Source organism: Macaca fascicularis, chromosome 1, assembly GCF_037993035.2.
Source record: "Macaca fascicularis isolate 582-1 chromosome 1, T2T-MFA8v1.1".
NCBI classification, from domain to species: Eukaryota; Metazoa; Chordata; class Mammalia; order Primates; family Cercopithecidae; genus Macaca; species Macaca fascicularis.
In genome coordinates, this window is record NC_088375.1 from 233,858,704 (window position 1) to 233,877,216 (window position 18,513).

An 18,513-nucleotide genomic window follows, 5' to 3' on the forward strand; every position below is an offset into this window, starting at 1 on the left:
CTGCTGGGGCCCCTCCGCCGCTGGGCTGAGGCTGGAGCCGCTGCCTCCCGCCAGAGGGAGGAGGTCATAAATAACCCTGGGGCTGCGGAGCAGACGGTGACCCCAGACGTCCTGGGGGAGTGTGGGGGCGCCAGGGGCCGCTGCCCCAGCCCGCACGCCGCCTCCTCCATCCGGGAGTGCCTGCCCAGGCTCCCCAGCATTTCTGTTAGATTGCCTCTCATCCATCCCCTCATCAGTCAACCATTGATTGAGCCCAGATGTGGTACAGCCCCAACCAGAGAGGACCCAGAGGTGGGGTGGGGAGGAGAGAGATGGGGAAGCCGAGTCCAGGGCCACAGGTGCAGCCAGGAGGTGCAGGTGAGCAGCGCTCAGGCCAGCCCGTCAGCCTCAGTCCTGAGTTTACTTCTGGTGATGGAGGGAGATACGCAGAAAAGATCCTGCAGCCCGCAGGTGTGGCACAGCTGACCTCGGGCCAAGGATGCACAGCTGTGTGTCTGCCTGGCCTCCAGCAAGGGCACGCGTGCTCAGAAGCACAGGTGTGCCCACACCCTGCATGCCTGTGTGTGGCGCAGCAGCTCCAGACTCACGCGCACGACACACACAGCACAGACAGACCCTCCCATGGCCACAGGGACAACGGTGCAGACAGGATGTGCACTGCCCTCCAAGGCCGGTGCGCAACACAGACCCAGGGCCTGCGGGCACCTGCACCGCACAGACCCAGGCACACAAGATCCCCAGCCAAGGCGGCCTGCCCAGTGCCAGGGCTCAGTCCTGGTGCTGTTGGACGGAAAGGCTAACCCAGGAGGTCAGGGGTTGTGGTAAATCAGCTGCGCTCCCTCAGATGCTCCTGCAGAAGCAGCCAGGACCTCAGGAACGCACCTGCTCCTGGTCAGACAGGAGGAGCTGCTGCGCTGGAACCTGCCCGCGCCTTTGGGTGCCGTGAGCTGGCTGCGCGCCACGTCGTTTCGAGGACATAAGAAGGTGTTTCCAAGTCCAGTCTGTCCACCGACCTGAACCTTTACCACTGAAAGAACAAAGGGGTGGGACCCGAGGGACCCTTCCCTGCCCTCCCATGGTGTGTGGTCAGGGATACTCCTGCAAACACACACAGGTGGGCTCTGACTGCCAGATCGCAGGGGTGGTGCCGTGGTCCTCACCTGCCATGTCACCAGAGTGCTGACACACACACCGGAGACAGTGCTAGGCCCAGCACATCCCAGCCAATTCCTCTATAAATGATGCAGAAGCCCCAGCACCTTGAGGCTAGGCAAAGGGAAGCAATAGAATTCTCCAGAGCCTCAAGGAAGCGGGAGGGTCTGTCCCAGTGAATGCACTCGGCCAATTCCTCCCTGTCCTCTCCCTGCCAACGCTGCCGGCCTGCAGCCTGGACCTGGCCTGGGTTGTGGAGGGGATCAGAGGATGCAGCGGCCGCCTGCTGGGTGCACGTGGGCCTAGGTGGTCCTCAGCCCTCAGCCCTTATGGCAGGAGCCCCCGAAGCACTGCTGTGTCACCCTCTCTGACATTGGGCCAGGGAGACACTGGGAGCCGGGTGCAGAGCCAGGGCCCAGCACGCAGGCCTTGGGCTCCAGCCTGTCCCCCACATCTGGAATGTGCCAGCAGGGCCCAGTGTGAGAGAAGAGCGGATCCCTACGTGAGTAAGGGTGGAGGGATGGTGCCTCTGCCGTGGCCGTGGTGCCGCCGTCCACATCAGCTTTCTCTCAGCACAGATCCTGTGTGAAGGCCTCAGGGGCCACGATCCTCGTTCTGAGGGCCCTAGCAGGTCGGGCTCCTGCTGTGCTGGCTCCACATTGACTAGCTGGTGGGCTTGGCGGGTCTGTGGTCACAGAGAGACCAGAACCCGCATAACAGGCCCCATGAGGATGCCAGGCTGCACTGACCCCTGAGCTTCAGAGGAGAGGGGCACCAGCTGGGAGCCCTGCACAGACAGCCTCAGGTGCAAGAAGCCGGAGCCCAGGGCAGCTGGGGAGGGGTGGGGTGTGGTGGCTGGAAGTTGCTGTTCTCAGACCCAGCTCTGAGACCCTCTCCAACTGCATGGGGGGTCCAGGCTGGACCCCAGATGTGACTGTGTATGTGCTGGGATGGGAGCCCCCTGAGAGCAGGGCTTTTGTTAATTCACCAACAATCTCACACGCCTGGCATGAGACAGGTGCTCAGGCTGTGAAGACCACATACACGGGGTCCTCCACTGTGTCCAGGGGAGGGTGGGTCCTGCTCGCAGCCAGAGTGGGTATAGCCCTGGGTGGGCTCTGGGGCTCGCCCAGGGCAGCTCAGCCTCCTAGCCCTGGGCAGCCCTGCTGCCTGCCTGCTCCCTCCACTCCTACCACCTGCCCAGGTGGGACTCTGCCTGCCTTCTTGTCCCCGGTGCTTTGTAGGAGTTGGACCACAGGTATCCTCTTCATCAGAGGGAGAAGAGCTCACAACCTGGGAGAACTCCAGGCCTGGCCCAGTGAAGAACGTCCTTATCTTCAGCAGACGTTGCCCAGTGCAAAGGGAGGCCAGCCTCAGAGGCACGGACGGTGGCGTAGCATCCGTCCGAAGGCCCTGCCTGCAGCACGGGATGCCACAGAGGTCCCCTGGGACAGAGCCTCATGGGGCAGGCAGGGGTGGCAGCTGCTCCTGCGTGAAGAGGCAGATGCAAACCCACGGTGTGGCCTCTGGGGTCCCACATCCCAGGTAGAGAGTGACCCAGGTCGCTGGCATCTGTGCCATCTCTGCTCCACTGACCACTCATGGGGGTCCTGGAGATCCTGACACCAATGGCTGGGGAGCAGCAGCCCAGGCACAGGCCCCAGTGCACACTCAGATCCCACGGTGTGTGCACACGGCCTTGCCCCGAGGCCTGGGTGCTGTATGAGGGCCAGGACGCTAACAGAGCGGAGGATACCCACACGTGAGCTGCGCTGGGTTTCCTTGTACCCAAATGGGATATGCAGGGTTCCACTGTGCAGTTGCTGTGTATTTTAGGATCTCATCCCCATGTGCCCCAGCAGGACCACAGCTGTGACCGGCTGCTGCAGAAGGGGTAGGTGGGTTGAGAGCCCACTGGCAGGGTCACTGGGGGCAGCAGGCGCTCTGTCCACACTGATTTCTGTGTCACATCAGGGATTTTCAGGGCGGCAAGCTCAGGTGTTTTACTGTTTCCCATGTCAAGTCCAGCTCCAGACTGACTTTCTGAGGTCACAGATGGAGCCTCACCCCATCCAAGGTGATGTCCTGGACTCCCAGTGTGTTCCCCAGAGGGCAGGGTGAGTGCGTGGCACCCTTTTGGCGGGCGTGGGTGCCTCTGTGGACCTGGCGTGAGGCTTCTCTGTTTCTGAGTCTCCTATGGACCATCTGTCTTCTGTGTGGCTGCTGAGGGATCACACTGGGGTGACCCTGCAGGTGGCTGAATGAGAACAGGACCCCCATGCTGCACAGCCCTGCATGACCCCGGGGGTGGCCCCAGAAGCGGGTGGGCGAGGCTGGGCGGCAGGGATTGGCTGAGATCTTATGAAGAGCCCAAGGGCAGCGGCCAGGCTTGAGCCCAAGGTGCAGGGGAAGGCGGCAATGCCCGGGTCCCTTTCTTCACCAGGTACCTGGGGCCCAGCCTGGGCGGCAGGAGGGACTCAGCCCCTCGCCCAGGCAGGAAGGCTCCCCAGCAGAGGCCCCTCCCTCGTGCACTCCCCAGCCCCCACCTGCGGCACTGGGACTGGGACTAATAAAACACCCACCTCGCAGAAGACAGCTTTATCTTGTTGATCGGAAGTCTGCCAGCCCAATTTATGATGGAACATAAGATCTCCAAATCTGAATTTATGCGCTGTAGCGTAACGAGAGGTCAATGAGATTAAACGGGGGCTCAGGAGAGGACCAGCGCCAGGCTCACTTGAGGCGCTGCACAGAAAACCCACAGCCAGAGCCCCTGGGCCCGGCCCAGGCAAGACCAGAAAAGGAGGGGGCAGGTGGGAGACCAGCCTGGGGCTCCAGGGAAGGCCACGGGATGGAGGCAGGAGAGCCAGCTGGCCTGGGGCAACCCTGGGATGGCTCCTGGATGGAGGAGAGCAGAGGGGTGATGAGGGTTCCCTCAGGGCTGGAGAGCCTTCTCCTGGTCTCAGACCCACCTCCCTTCAGCTGCCAAACCCTGGGCGCCCCTGATTCTGAGGACAGTTGGGAGCCTGCCCTGAGGCAGGTTCAAGGACAGAGCTCTGACCCTGGCCCAGGGCTGCTTTGGTGCCCATGAACTCGGCTTCCGGCTCAGAGCAGTTCACTGCACCCCTTCCTGAGCCCTCTGTCCTCTGGAACCCGTGGGCAGGGCGAGGGACCAGTGCTCTGTCTGGGTGGGGGCCTGGGCGCCCAGCCAGCACGAGGCTGAGCTTAGGGCAGACCCTGACTTCAGAATTTATACAAATAAATGCAATGAAAAGTGCTGGCAGCCTGATCTGATTACAGAGTCATTCATTCTCTGGTCGTTAATAATTTGTGCAATAAAGGACTGTGGCCGCTCAGTGCGGGGGAGGCTGTGGCCCAGCCTTCCCTCGGCGCCGGCCCCGGGAGCTGGAAGCATAAATTATTAGTTTCTTATCGCTGGGCCTGCCATCACTCATGCTGCCAGGGCCTGGTGGGAGCTGGTGGCTGTTCTGCTGCCCGCCAGGGCAGGCTCTCAGCCGTCGCCTGGGGCCCTTTGTCACCCCCACCCTGGCCCCCAGGTGTGGGAGCCCCCGAGCCTGGTCAGGCCTGGAGGCTGCTGCGGAAGCAGCAACTTGCTGGAAGCCGGAAAAAGGTGGGGCTTTAGTGCTTGTCCTCAGACCCTCCGGGTAACCAAAGCCAAATCACTCCTGGTTGGAAAGCAACCTCACACACCTGGCCACCGCACGGACACTCACAGCAGCAGCCCACAGGGCCCCTTGCCCAGACCCTGACGAGGGGAAGAGTCAGTTGTGTCTGGGTTTGTCAGTCCTCCCGGTGTGGCAGGGCCCCTCTGGGTGGGACTTGGCACCTGTACCTGGGAGCACCTGCCCAGATGAGGGAGTGGGGGCAGGACCAGCGCTCGCGCTGTCTCCCTGTGTCCAGCCCTGGGGCCCTGGTCTGGCGGGCAGGTGTAGGGCACCTCCCGCCCTCTCCCGCCCTCTCCCGCCCTCTCCCGCCCTCTCCCGCCCTCACATGCCCTCACACGCCTGCTGTGGGGGTTCCCTGTCCCACCCCAAAAGGGAGAAGCCAAGGCTGAGGCAAGGTTGGAAAATTGGGGTGGGGACTCTGGAATCCAGACATCCCGACAGAGGATGCAGGACGAGTCCGGGCGTGAGTGCAGGGTAAACTCATGGGCCCGAACTCTCTGATGTGCCTCCTGGGCTCAACTTCCCCTTTCTGGAGGGCTGGGGTCCCAGAACCTTGCCTTGAATTCGTGAGGATGGTGGGACCTGGAGGGTAGGTGACGCAGAGGGCGTGAGGCCTCACCCCAGGACGCTGTGCCCATTTCTGGCTGTGCAGCCTTGGGAAGCCTTCTGACTTCTCTGAACCTCAACCTGTAAAATGGCAATGAGAATGAAACAAGATGAAATGAACATGCACTGAGCATGTGAGGTGGGGCAGAGACAGCCGCCCCGCCGCTGGTGAGGTCCTCACGGCATCTGGTCCTGGAGCCCACAAAGCCCCTTGCAGAGACTGCTCTACCCACGTGCAAGTGTTTTGCCCTCTTCCCACGGGTGACCCCAGCTCGGCTGCATGTGTTTTTGCTCAGAAGGTCCCCACCTGTGTCCCAACTGCCCTCCGGCTTCGGGAACACTGGGCGCAGTGGGGCAGGTGCCTCGGTGGCAGGTGCCTCAGTGGCCTGCGGACTTGCCGGTCGTCTGTCACTTCCGAGTCGGCTCCATTGTTTGGTCCTCCTTCTATTCTCGGCTGCATTTTCCTGCTTCCTTGCACACCTGGTGATTTCCGAATGGGTGATTTTTGAACAGGGATTGTGAATTTTGTTGGGTGCTGACTATTTTTGGAAATACTCACTTTGCTCAGGACTCCAGGAAGTTACTTGGAAGCTGTTTGGTCCTTTGGGGTCTTGCTTTTAAGCCCTGCTAGGAGGACCAAGGCAGCATTTAGTCTGGGGCTGACTGTGCCCTCCTTTACCAGGGCACGGCCCTGCTTGCTGCTCTGCCCAGGGGCTGAGGTGCCCCCGCCGCTGGTGGACCTTCCACGGTCCTGGTGGGCTCCAGCCATGGTTCCTTCTGGTGATCTCGGGTGGTTCTTTCTTCGCCTTTTGTCGTTTCTTTTTTTCTTGTTCTTCTTCTTTTTTTTTTTTTAGGCAGAGTTTTGCTCTTGTTGCCCAGGCTGTGGTGCAATGGCGCGATCTTGGCTCACCATAACCTCTGCCTCCCGGGTTCAAGTGATTCTCCTGCCTCAGCCTCCCGAGTAGCTGGAATTACAGGCATGCACCACCACGCCAGGCTAATTTTGTATTTTTTTTAGTAGAGATGGGGTTTCTCCATGTTGGTCAGGCTGGTCTTGAACTCCCGACCTCAGGTGATTCTCCTGCCTCGGCCTCCCACAGTGCCGGGATTACAGGCGTGAGCCACTGCACCCGGCCCTCTAGTTTCCTTTCATGTGAAAATGCTCACTGGGGCTCACTCTCACCTGCTCTCACCTCACACCTCAGCCTCCCCAGACTCCCAGCTTGGTCTCCTCCCCTGAAGGAGAAGCCTGAACACACCTGGGTCGCCATGCCTGCACCACAGCCTGGACACTCGGGGCAGTGAGCGGGGCGGTGAGCAGGGCATTCGCAGGGCTCTGCCTCCATTGTTCCCCAGCCTTGCTCACCTGGTGACCCTGGTGGGGGGGTCTGGCTGCTCCCTCCTGCCTGGACGTCTGTCCCCACTGGTGTGCTCACAACAGTGCCCTGCGGGGCTCTCACAGGTGTTTTCTAAGGGGCCTGGGTGGGGCCTGGGCAACTTGCTGGACAACAGACCCTCAACCCATCCCCTGCCAACCTAGCTCAGCCCTGAGCTCCTGGCAAGGGATGAGACAGCCTGAACTTCAGCCGGGGGGGAGTGCGGGGGCTGCCATCAGGGGCCTGCTGCTCCCTGTGCACTGAAGGTGGGTCACCTGTTTCTTCCTCCAGGACCTCAGGCATCCCCTGTTACCCAGGGTGGTGGCCCCACTGCAGGGGCCAGGACAGGGGTGGAGGGTGGACGGCACTCCCACTGTGAATGCCCTGGATGGGTCCTTTCCTCTCCGAAGGCTTCGTCACCACGGCCCAGGTGACAGGAGGCTGTCATTGTGAAGGAAATTTAACCTTGGAAAACCCTCAGGAGAGCAGTGAAGCCTCAGGATGCTGGATTTGTTACCCGGAAGTGCACTCTGGGCTGGGGGCAGCAGCCGCGGTCATAACACGTGTGCCACACCAGGAGACCCGTCTGGCAATGTGTGGCAGGCTGGCAGCACCTGGCTTTGGCTTGCTTGGAGTGGACGTTGGAGCAAGTGGCCCGGTCTCAGCCTGACACTGCCCGGCACTGCCACTGTCAGGGTGGGGGGTGGTCTAAGGGCGGGCTCGGGGTGGGGGTGTCTCCGGGGCGGGCTCGGGGTGGGGGGTGGTCTAAGGGCGGGCTCGGGGTGGGGGGTGGTCTAAGGGCGGGCTCGGGGTGGGGGTGTCTCCAGGGCGGGCTCAGGGTGGGGGGTGGTCTCCAGCGCCTTCTGGTTGAAGGAGCATATGGTACATGGTCTCAAGCAGGCCCCAGGATCCCTGACCCACAGGCAGGCCCAGGCCTTGGCTCACAGCCCACAGATGAGCAGGCAGAGGAGATCAGGACGGGGTGGACCAGAGCAGGCAGGGGGCCCTGGACAGAAGGAGATAGAAGGGGGCGTGAGGGGCCGTCTCCTTGGGTTTGGGTCTTAAACAAGGGGTGGTTTTCTCTGTTTGAGGGGCAGCCTGCACCCAGAGGCTCCAATGGGCGTGTTTTGAGGGGGCAGGTGAATCTCTTTACCAGAGGCTCCCCGGGGACAGGGCCCGTTCCAAAGGCCACCTCTCTCAGTGCAGCCAGCAGCAGGGCAGAGCTCTGGGGACCCCAAGTTGGAGGCCCACACGGGCGGGAGACACTGCCTCCGGCCACCCCGGGGAGCCAGAGTGTAGAGTCACTCACAGCGTGGCCCCCTCCCTGCCAGGCACATTCCACAGAGGCAGCTGCTTTGGGAAGTTTGGTGCCAGACACCGGCAAGCCTCTGCCTGGGGCATCGCCTCCTGCACCCTTCGCTGTCTGAAAGGGCAGCTCTCCTGAGCCAGGCCTGCGCCATCTCCTTTAGGCTCCTGCAGTTCCTCTGTCGCCTCCACACTGCCCCAAGCAGGGGTGTTGGATCTGTCATTTGCTGACATTAACCATTAAGCTGAGTCTCCACCGTCTGCAGGATGAACACACATTTCATTATTTCTCCGATTCCTTCAACCGTCACTGAGCCTATCTCTGTGCCAGGCGCAGAGCTGCAGACCCAGGAAGACAGTGGTGAGCAGTTCACACAGCCCTTCTTCCTGGTGTGGAGTGGAGAAAAGGAAGCTTGCGCCTGGGGTGTGCAGACCCACCTTCTGCCAAAGCCTCCCGAGCCGCGCCGTTCAGGAAGGGGCGACTGCCCTCACCCCAGAGCAGCCTTTGCGCTTTGGCCTTCCTTCACGTAGACACCAGTCCCCTCTGTCTAATTCTTTTCATCCTTGGTGCCAATTTCAAATGCCACTTCCTCCATGAAGCCTCCCTGGATCCCTCCAGTCAGAATGAGTCCATTGTCCTTGAGCTTTTGAACCCACATCCTGGCATTTCCAGAACTGGGCGTGCTGGCTGACACAGGAACCCTGTCTTCATAACTGGACTGTAGGCCCCACAGGGGTCTCGTCTCTGCTCCAGGGGCCAGCCGGCACTCAGGAGGTCTTGGAAAAAGTGTCCCAATGGCTCAGCACTTTACAGTCAACATCTCAGATGACCCTGCAGCCACTGTGAGGTGGGTGCTGGTTCCACCTCCTGCACAGGTGCCAGCTGGCAGGTGGTGGAGGAGGTTTGAGGCCTGATCCTCTGGACCTCTGTGGTTTAATCAAAGGAGCCCACAGCTGCTCTGGGCCACGGCTCCTCCGGAGCTCATCACTGTGACTATTCATTAACCCCTTAGTTATCAGCTAGGACTTCACAGAGATTCCCGGGCTGAAAGTGAAAGCAAGCAAGGGATCCAGGAGCACCTGGAGGAGGCGCTGGGTGCTGTCCAGCTGCCTGGGCCTGAGCTGAGAGCTGCTGATCTCTGGACATCTTAAGGTCCAGGGCTGCCAAAGGCTGCTTTGTCCTGCGGACGCACGCCCATGGGTGTACTACGTGTTCGGTCACTGACAACGTAAAGCTCCTTATTCTCGGTTTCATCCTCTGGAAAAATGGGGATAAAATACTTGGCTTGTACAATTGATACATTCTAGATGTTGACCAGCAGATAGTGGTTGCCCAATAAATTGCAAACACGATTGTTTTTGATGATTTTTATTACTGAAAATCTACACACTATACAAATCCAGCATTTAATCTAGAGAGTCTGCCCCACATGTGCCCCCAGGAGCTGCCTGCTTCCCTCCCTCTGCACCAGGCTGAGCTCCCAGATACCCCATCTTCCCTGCATCCCTCTGTGGCTCCCCCGCTCTTCTCATTCCTCCTGGCGACACACCTCCACTCTGCCACCTGCCTAGCGCCCACCTGGGCCACCACATCCGGACCCCACGTCCCAGATGGTCTCCCTCAGCCCCCAGGCCCCCTGAGCACAAGCACACAGAATCGTGCACACGCGTGCTTTTACCGAGGGCACACATCAGACACATACAAATCCACTGACTTGCCCTTAGCAGGCTGTGCGTGAGCACAAAGGCACAGCTCACCAGGTTTCTCTGGCCCAAGCCTGGGAACCCTGAGCGGGGAGCCCCACCCCATGCCGCGTGCTGGCTCTAGACTGGTGCCATTTATCACCGGCCTAGGATGAGTAATTTCATCGTGAACACAGTTCAGGGTGATAGATGAGCGAGTGGGGGCAGGTGATCGCCGTGCTGTCTGCCCACCCCAGAGGGAGGCTGGAAGGAGACTCCTGCCTGTTTCTAACAGGATGGTGGCCCAGGAGGGGCACGTGGAGGGAGGAGCCCCTGTCAGGGAGGCTGGCACAGCCAGAGTGGGGCAGGGAGGCAGAGGTCACAGGCCTGGTCTCATCCATGTCCCGGGCCTTGTGAGGACCATGAGGCAGAGCCCATGCAGGGAGACGTGGCCATCCCCCAAATCCTGCTCAGGGCTGAGGTCCCAGGGGCCCTATGCTGTAGGAGGATGGGGACAAGCAGGTGTGCGGCTCCTGTGTCCAGATAGAAGAAAAGGAGAGTTTCCGCTGAACACCGCCACCATCCTTTCCCGGAGTCCTAACCTCACCTTTGGGTCACAGTCAAGCTCTGTGAATTGACATCTTTTCAACAGTGCTGGCCTCACTGCAGGTGCAGCTACACTGCCCACAAGGAGGAAGACTTTATCTGCTGACCAGGCACATGTGCAGTGGCAGGGCTGGGCTTTCTGGAGCCTCTACCACACTGTGGCCTGCCCAGCTGCCCACAGGACTGAGGGCCTGGCAGCCTGGCAGGCATGCCCACCTCTAAAGTCCCCGGCCTCAGTGGGGAGGCTGAGGGCAGGCACAGGGCGCCCAGCGGATGAGCCCATCCCTGGCTGTCTGTTCAGGGCCTGCCAGGTTCCTCGGCCCGGGAGGGAGCCTGAGGGGCCTGGCTGGTTACCAGACACCCCCCTAGCTGCTCAACCAGGACCCCTCCAGATGCCACGGCAAGCTCCCCAGGTGTCGCAAAGAGTCCCAGGCCCCTCAGGGTGAGGTCGACCAGTCCCCCCACCCCCAGCAATTGATCAAAGCAGGGCTCCCACCCCAGCTCCAGGGACCAGGCAGGTCGGGACCACAGAAGCAGCCCCGGGAGACCCCGCTGGGGCCGGGAGGGGCCACCCGGGCTGGCGGCGCCGTCAGGCACCCGCAGTCACTGCGGCTGACAGGAGATGGGGGCCCCCCCTCCGCGGGCGCGGCCCCGGGGCCGCCGTGGGCAGCAGAGGCGCCAGGGCGTCCGGGAAGTCTGGGCCCGCAGCTGCCCCCGGGTCCTGCGCGCGCCGAGCCAATCCCGAGCCAGTCGCACCCCCGCCAACCCCCCACCAACCCCCCACCCCCATCCCCGCCGTAACCCTTCCCTCTCCGCAGCGGCCCGGCGCTGGCGCGGTGCGGGGTTCCGGGTCTCTGCCCAGGCAGAGGCGGAGCTGCGGGTCCCAGCGCCAGGACCAGCCCAGCCGCGCCGCTGCCCTGGACGCCGCCCCCGCACACGACCCCCACCCGTGCCAGGCCCACCCTTGGTCCTTCCTCCGGGCCTTGGAGATAGCAGTGATGACACCAAAAACGACCGCCGCATTTACGAGCATCAGTGCACCCGGGGACCTGATTCAGTGCCCTTCATGAATCCCTGTGGCCCAGGAAATGGGCTGAACAGAATCCCACCTGCTGCAGGGCCAAATCCCCTCCCTTCCCCTGGCCCCTCATTCCCTCCCTCCTGTCCTCTCCTCCCCTCCCACCTGCCTCCTCATTCCCTTCCCTTCCCCTCCCCTCCCACTTGTCCCCTCTCCCCTCCCACCTTTCCCTCATTCCCCCCAACTCCTACTCCCCTCTCTCCTCCCCACTCCCCTCTCTCCTCCCCACTCCCCTTCATCCCCTCCCCCTACTCCCCTCTCTCCTCTCCTCCACCCACTCCTCCCCTCCCCCTTTCCCTCATTCCCTCCCCCGTCCCTCCTCCCCTTCCCCGTCTCCTCTCCCCTCCCTCTGTCCCCTCGCCTGTCCCTTCCTCCTCTCCCTCTTGCCCTCCAGTATCTTTGCCGCCTCCTCCCTTTGCAGACACACTGCACACAGGCCTCTCCCGGGCCCTGCTTTCCTTTGAACCATACCTTGTCTCTCTTCCCATTTTCGGGAAAACTTCCAAAGAATTGGCTGTGGCGGACACCCTATCTTTCTGGCTCTGTGACCTTCCCCTTCCAGCTCCTGCCCCCACCAGCCTGCACCCCTGTTCTGACAGGCCGTCTGCACCTCTCGGTGCCTGCCCTCCTGACCGCTGTCCTGTGGGCCTGGCCTGTTCCATGCCTTCTGTCCATGAACCTGCTGTCCATGTTGTGCTGCCCTCCAGCTTGGCCACACTGGTTCCTGCTGCCTGCAGCTTCCATTCTAATAGGCGTGGGGCGGATTGCAAACAAATCAACTAACGAATACATAAGAAAGGTAGGGTGATTGTCACTGGGTCAGTGCCTGCTGGGTAAGGCCCCATCCTGACAGGTGACCTGTGAGCCTAGATCCTTCAGGTGGAAGGAGCGGCCTGGGAAGTCCCGGGGGGATTGGCGAGCAGGGGGCAGGGAGCGGGTGATGGGCCCTCCTCCCAGGTCGGGGAGGGTCTGCACTCTCTTGCCTGGTCAGAAGGACCGGGCAGGAGGGAGGTGAAGAGGGTGTTTCTTAGCCCTGCGGGATCCCCTTGGAGAGGAAGTTTTCCTGAGAAAGGGAGGGTCCCATGGAGGAAGAGTCAACTCCAGATGCTCCCTAAGCCCAGAGAACATGGATTCCAGGAGGTAAAATCAGGTGCGCCCACAGCCTCACCTCTCCTCCTTGTCCCTTGAGGGTGGGCCAGTGACCCCAGCCCTTCTGGCCAGTGCAAGAGGCCACAGGGCCTGACATTCGCATCATGGAAAGAAGATTTTCTTTTCTTTTCTTTCTTTTTGAGACAGAGTCTCCCTCTGTTGCCCAGGCTGGAGTGCAGTGGTGTGATCTCGGCTCACTGCAATCTCCATCTCTTGGGTTCAAGCGATTCTCTTACCTCAGCCTCTCCAGTAGCTGGGATTATGGGCGTGCACTAGCACGCCATGCTAATTTTTGTATTTTTAGTAGAGAGATGAGGTTTTGCCATGTTGGCCAGGCTGGTCCTGAACTCCTGACCTCAAATGATCCACCCACCTTGGCCTCCCAAAGTGCTGGGATTACAGGTGTGAGCCACCACGTCCAATCAATTTTTTTTTTAAGATAGGGTCTTGCTCTGCCACCCAGGCTGACATGCAGTGGTACAGTCTTGGCTCGCTGCATTCTGGGAAAGGAGAGTGTAACAGGACTTTAAGGAACGAAGCCTTTCAATGGCCGGAGAGACAGAAAAGTCTTAGGGAGGCAGGGGAAAATGAGAGGCCTCAGAGCCAGGCTCCCAGGACCACGGGGGCTCAGCCTTCTCACCGGTGGAGGTGCACCCAGCCCATGCTCCCTGCACGTCGGGCTGCATCGGGTGTGGGTGAATGAGTGTGCTTCAGGGGAGGTGAAGCAGACTCTGGCACTGGCTGTTCTGTCTGTGGCTAAGGAGAGTGCCCAGGACGTGTGCAGCCTGCAGGGGTGGCAGGACACCAGCTGCAGAGACACCTCCTGTGCTGCCCTCAGGTCGGGCTCCAGCCTCTCTTCCCGGCTTCTGTGCACTTCCGGTGGGGGCCGGCTGAGTTGAAGGGGAGAGGTGGCTGAGTTTCCGGCGTGTCCTAGCCAGCTCCCCTTCATGACCCCAGAGACCACCTTGCTCAGAGAGCTGCCCAGGGAGCTGCTGACTAGGGACCCCCACAGTTTTGCTGAGTGAGAAAGGGCTGAGGGTGAGAAGCAGGCAGGTGTGAAAGCCAGAGGGCATCTCTGGTTGCACATAGGATGTTCTCATCTCCAGCAGGAGAACAGCAGAGCCCAAGGGACTAAACATGGAAGAAGGTGAAATACCCAACCAAGGCCAGAGGCCAGGGTCCTGGTTAGGAAAGCTGGAGGCCCTGGCAGACGCAGTGGAGACACCTGGGCAGATATTCCTGAGTCCCCAGACTCTTCCCGGAGCCTCCGAGCCTGTGAAATCAGCTCCTCCTTGGGCACTGGGCCTGGGAAAAGGCCAGCTCACCGGCACATGCTGGGCTGCTGCAGGACACAGCTAGTCCTGGCAAGAGGGCAGGTAGGGTGGGGGGCTTTGACCCAAGAAGATGGCCCTGGGCTGCTCCCGGGGCTGCCCCTGAGGAGACTGAGCATGCTAAAGGCCAAGGTCTACCGCGGAGGCAGGGGTTGAAGCTCCAGGAGGCCCAGAAGGAGTGGGGCCAGCCTGGCAGCAGGCCAAGGGCAAGAGTGCCTGGTGGTGTGGATCTGGGTGGGGGCTTGGTGGGCCGGGTCAAGGGCAGGGCTGGGGGCCAGAGGGGTCCTACCCATGGTTCAGGGAGATGGGAGATGGGCTCAGTGAGGATTTCAGACGTGGGCCTTCATGGTCTCCTGGGGGGTGGAGGAAGCTGGTCGTGGTGGAGCCTGGGTGAGGGCAGAGGTGGAGAGAAAGGCGGAGGTGGAGGAGCCTGGAGGGAGGGGAAGCCATAGGCCACACCCCAGAAGACCCTGCTCCAGACCGGGGTGGGGTGGGCCCTGCAGCCAGCTTGACTTATTTATTCTTTTGAGATGAAATTCACATAACAAAATTAATGACGTTAAAGCAAACAATTTAGTGGCATTTAGTGCTTTCACCCTGTCCTGCAACCCTGACCTCCACCTCCTCTCAGAACACATCCTCACCCTAAAGGGAACCAAACACATTAAGCAGTGGTCCCTGTTGCCTTCTCTCTCCAGCTCTGGCAACCACGATGTCTTTTCTGTATCTGTGGATTCCCTGTTCTGGACCTTTTCACGTTTCCCAGGCTCGTCTCTGTCGCAGCGAGTGCCTGGGGATGATGTTCGCGCTGCGCACTGGGCCTCGCTTTGCTGGGAACGTTCGCCGCCCGCATTTGCCTGAGGCGTCTTCGGCTCTCCGGGGACTGCGCCCCGGAGGGGAATTTCTGGGCCTGTGGGAATTCCGTGCTCACCTTTCTGAGGAAGCTGCTTTTGCACCGCGGCTGCACCCAGCCCGACAATGCACGAGGGGGTCCAAGGCCTCCCCCTTCTCGGCGCACTTCTTTCTGCTTTTCTGAAATCACAGCCATTCTGGTGGATGTGCCTGGCTGGGTTTATGTCTGTTTTCTCGGTGAACGTGTGCGGGGGTTTCGGGGACAGGCGGAGACAGCAGTGAGGAATCGGCGGACGCCCGGGGGGCCCCCTCGCTGGGTGCCCTCCCAGGGTTCCCTGGGACGCGGCGGGGTGGGGAGGGGGCCCAACAGCCTCCCCCAACAAACGCCCCCCAACAGCCCCCCAACGAACGTCCCCCAACAGCCCCCCCGCCACGAACGCCCCCCAACAGCCCCCCCACGAACGTCCCCCAACAGCCCCCCACGAACGTCCCCCAACAGCCCCCCCCACGAACGCCCCCCAACAGCCCCCCCCACGAACGCCCCCCAACAGCCCCCCAACGAACGTCCCCCAACAGCCCCCCCGCCACGAACGCCCCCCAACAGCCCCCCCACGAACGTCCCCCAACAGCCCCCCCACGAACGCCCCCCAACAGCCCCCCCCACGAACGCCCCCCAACAGCCCCCCCCACGAACGCCCCCCAACAGCCCCTCACGGCCACGAACGTCGCCCAACAGCCCCCCCGCGGCCCTCCCGAAGCCCCCGGCACCCCCGACCCTCCGCCCCTCCCCTCACCCGCCTCCCCTGCACGTCCTCCCCGCGGCGGAGTCCGGCAACGCTCGGAACTAAATTTCCGCGGACAGATCCTCCTGGAACGTGAGCTCTTGACTTTGGTGTCCAGGAAAGACCCCGGCGCTCCGGGCACGTGGCCGTCCTGGCCGCGCCGCCGTCCTGGCCGCGCCGGTCTTTGTGTTCGCGTTTCCGCCGCGGGGTCGCGGGAGGCGGCGCGCGAGGGGCTATGGCGCCCCCTGGTGGCGGAGTGCGGCCTGCGCCGGGCGCTGCTGAAGCGGCCACGCGCGGAGGAAGCGGCCACGCGCGGAGGAGGCGGCCACGCGGGACTGCGGAGGGGGGAGGGGGGGCGGGGCCGGGGACAGTGGCCTCTTTGGACCCCGCGGCTTTGAGGAGGCCCCGGCGCTCACTCCCTGACCCCGGCGTCCTGAGCCTGCGTCCAAGGGGTTGCCATCTGCCTCGATGCCGCCTCCCACCCTCCACTCTCGGCTGCGTCCTGGGCTCTACACCGGCTGGGGTGCAGGACTCACTTCTAAAAAAAACGGCAGGACCAGGACGACCAGGACCCCGGGCCCCTGGGGCTCGCGTTGTCCTCTGCACTGGCCCCTTCAATCCCCCGACCCTCCGCCCCAGGCCTCCCATCCTCCACTCTGACTGCAGCAGGAACCTCGTGGGATGAACACGTGGAGGGAGCTCCCTGGGATGCTGGGCTGGGCACAACCACAGGGGCCCACGGCCCCTACGCTGACCTTCCGGAGCTCCCTCGGCAGCCACCCTGGAGGTCCAGAGACACCCGGGCTCGGCCTGATGGGAACAGAACTGCCCCGACCTTGTCCCGGTGGGCCTCTCTGTAGGGTTCCCAGGACTGCCTTCTAGACCCCTTCGCTGCTGGGGTCTGACAGCGGGGTGGACAGCCTTGCCCAGCCTCAGGGCCGTGCAGCGCCAGGGGTAACTGTGGCTGTCCTTGCACTGCTGCGCCTAGGGCTGCCCTAAGGAAACGCAGTCGGTCTCCAAGGCTGGGGCTGCCTCCATGGATGCAGAGGGCCCACTGGGGGACTTGAACTTCCGTGGCTTTTGGTATCTGTGGGGATCCTGGAACCAGTCCCCCACAGGTACTGAGGTACTGAGAGATGACGGTACCACAAACTGGGTGGGTTAAAGAGAAATTAAAATTCTCACAGTTCTAGAGGCTGGAAGTCTGGGATCAAGGTGTGAGCTGGCCTTTTTCTGGCGAGGGCTCATACCTGGCTTGCAGACGGCTGCCCGCTCTGTCCTCACACGACCGAGACAGAGAGTGGGTGCTTTGGTGCCTCTTTCATAAGGACAGTAATTCTATCGGATCAGGCCCCACTCCTACGGCCTCATTTGACCTTAATAACTTCCTTAGAGGGCCTGTTGAACACTCGTTCAATGAACCAGTTGGTGAAAAAGATCACAGTCACACAAGCTAACCTGCAGCACACACCACGCAGTAGTGGGGAGGTGGTGCGGACTCAAAGTGTGTGTCCCCCTGCCCCAAATTCCTGTGCTGAAGCCCTAACCCCGGGGACCTCAGGATGTGGCTGTTTGGAGATGGGGTCTTTAATGAGGCCATTAAGGTTAAATGGGATCATGAGGCGGGCCCTGATACAATCTGACTGGTAGCCTCATAAGAGGAGATGAGGATCTGGGGAGAAGACGGTGTCCACAAGCCAAGGAGAGGCCTCTGGAGAAGCCAGCCAGTGGACACTGTGACCGTGGACCTCCAGTCCCCAGAATTAGCAAATAAACGTTTGCTGCAGACGCCGCGCAGCCGGTGGTGCTGTGTTATGGCGGTGGCACTGACTAGCAGAGGGCAACTCTGCAGCCCATCACGCCGGGCCTGTATCCGGGCCCCTCGCACCGTCACCCCGGCCTTGCATCCTGGGACTCCTCTCCCCCCTCACGCCGGGCCTGCATCCAGGGCCCCCTTCCCCCCTCACCCCAGGCCTGCATCCCGGGCCCCCTTCCCCCTTCACCCCGGGCCTGCATCCCGGGCCCCCTTCCCCCATCACGCTGAGCCTGCATCCGGGGACCCCTCGCCGGTACACGCTGGGCCTGCATCCCGGGCCTCCCCCCTCACACATGAACACGCTCTTTATCCAAACCCAGTTTACCTTTCAAAGGAGGAATCTTTTATTTTATTTTATTTTATTTTTTTGAGACGGAGTCTCGCTCTGTCGCCCAGGCTGGAGTGCAGTGGCATTATCTCGGCTCACTGCAAGCTCCACCTCCCGGGTTCACGCCATTCTTCTGCCTCAGCCTCCCCTTGCCTCAGCCTCCCGAGTAGCTGGGACTACAGGCGCCCGCCACCTCGCCCGGCTAATTTTTTGTATTTTTAGTAGAGATGGGGTTTCACCGTGTTAACCAGGATGGTCTCGATCTCCTGACCTCGTGATCCGCCCGCCTCGGCCTCCTAAAGTGCTGGGATTACAGGCTTGAGCCACCGCGCCCGGCCAAAGGAGGGATCTTGAACCTGGACTGACTTACTAGAGCTCAGGTGAGAGCGGATTATTATTATTATTATTATTATTATTATTTTTTTTTTTTTTTGAGACAGAGTCTGGCTCTGCCGCCCAGGCTGGAGTGCAGTGGCCGGATCTCAGCTCACTGCAAGCTCCGCCTCCTGGGTTCACGCCATTCTTCTGCCTCAGCCTCCCCTTGCCTCAGCCTCCCGAGTAGCTGGGACTACAGGCGCCCGCCACCGCGCCCGGCTAGTTTTTTGTATTTTTTAGCAGAGACGGGGTTTCACCGTGTTAGCCAGGATGGTCTCGATCTCCTGACCTCGTGATCCGCCCGTCTCGGCCTCCCAAAGTGCTGGGATTACAGGCTTGAGCCACCGGGCCCGGCCGAGAGCGGATTATTATTACTCTCTCTCTCTCT

General features: G+C 61.4%; 2 long non-coding RNA genes across 5 annotated transcripts; both read left to right on the plus strand.

The window, feature by feature from the left end:
• The first annotated feature begins 2,399 nt into the window (after window positions 1–2,399).
• LOC102124392 (uncharacterized) lies at window positions 2,400–4,429 on the plus strand. Of its 4 annotated transcripts, none has more exons than XR_012427882.1 (4): window positions 2,400–2,914; window positions 3,015–3,046; window positions 3,176–3,269; window positions 3,596–4,429. It is a non-coding gene; the product is annotated as an uncharacterized lncRNA (long non-coding RNA). The 4 variants fall into 4 exon arrangements; XR_012427886.1 differs by having other exon boundaries at window positions 2,781–2,914; window positions 3,181–3,269; window positions 3,596–3,743; XR_012427887.1 differs by lacking the exon at window positions 3,015–3,046 and having other exon boundaries at window positions 2,477–2,697.
• Window positions 4,430–11,884: 7,455 nt separating this feature from the next.
• Window positions 11,885–15,221, plus strand: LOC141409120 (uncharacterized). The gene is made up of 3 exons (XR_012427888.1): window positions 11,885–12,642; window positions 13,748–14,017; window positions 14,671–15,221. It is a non-coding gene; the product is annotated as an uncharacterized lncRNA (long non-coding RNA).
• The last annotated feature ends 3,292 nt before the right edge of the window (window positions 15,222–18,513 follow it).